Source organism: Eurosta solidaginis, chromosome X (assembly GCF_040869045.1).
Source record: "Eurosta solidaginis isolate ZX-2024a chromosome X, ASM4086904v1, whole genome shotgun sequence".
In the NCBI taxonomy this organism is placed as follows: Eukaryota; Metazoa; Arthropoda; class Insecta; order Diptera; family Tephritidae; genus Eurosta; species Eurosta solidaginis.
The window spans coordinates 83,587,514-83,588,629 of NC_090324.1; positions in this window are offsets into that span (position 1 = coordinate 83,587,514).

Consider the following 1,116-nt stretch of genomic DNA (forward strand, 5'->3'; position numbering starts at 1 on the left):
TCTTCAACGACTGCCAAATTACAGCTTGAAAATTTTAAATTACCTTCTTTTAAAAGTGGGCGGTGCCACGCCCATTGTCCAAAATTTTACTTATTTTCTATTCTGCGTCATAAGTTCAACTCATCTACCAAGTTTCGTCGCTTTATCGGTCTTTTGTATTGAATTATCGCACTTTTTCGGTTTTTCGAAATTTTCGATATCGAAAAAGTGGGCGTGGTGATAGTCCGATATCTTTCATTTTAAATAGCGATCTGAGATGTGTGCTCAGGAACCTACATACCAAATTTCATCAAGATACCTCAAAATTTACTCAAGTTATCGTGTTAACGGACGGACGGACGGACGGACGGACGGACATGGCTCAATCAAATTTTTTTTCGATCCTGATTATTTTGATATATGGAAGTCTATATCTATCTCGATTCCTTTATATATGTACAACCAACCGTTATCCAATCAAACTTAATATACTCTGTGAGCTCTGCTCAACTGAGTATAAAGAGGATGTAAAAAATTCAACCATAGAAAAGCGATAGCAATTTTGTATCAAAAAATTAATTATCCACAAACACAGAAGAAAACATTCGGTTAAAAACTGAAATAAGAACAAGTAAGGAGGGCTAAGTTCGGGTGTAACCGAACATTACATACTCAGTTGAGAACTATGGAGACAAAATAAGGGAAAATCACCATGTAGGAAAATGAACCTCGGGTAACCCTGGAATGTGTTTGTATGACATGCGCATCAAATGGCAGGTATTAAAGAGTATTTTAAGAAGGAGTGGGCCATAGTTCTATAGGTGGACACCTTTTCGAGATATCACCATAAAGGTGGACCAGGGCTGAATCTAGAATTTGTTTGTACGATATGGGTATCAAATGAAAGGTGTTAATGAGTATTTTAAAGCGGAGTGGGCCTTAGTTCTATAGGTGGACGCCTTTTCGGTATATCGTTATAAAGGTGGACCAGGGGTGACTCTAGAATGCGTTTGTACAATAAGGGTATCAAACGAAAGGTGTTAATGAGTGTTTTAAAAGGGAGGGGGCCTTAGTTCTATGGGTTGACGCCTTTTCGAGATATTGCCATAAAGGTGGACCAGGGGTGACTCTAGAATT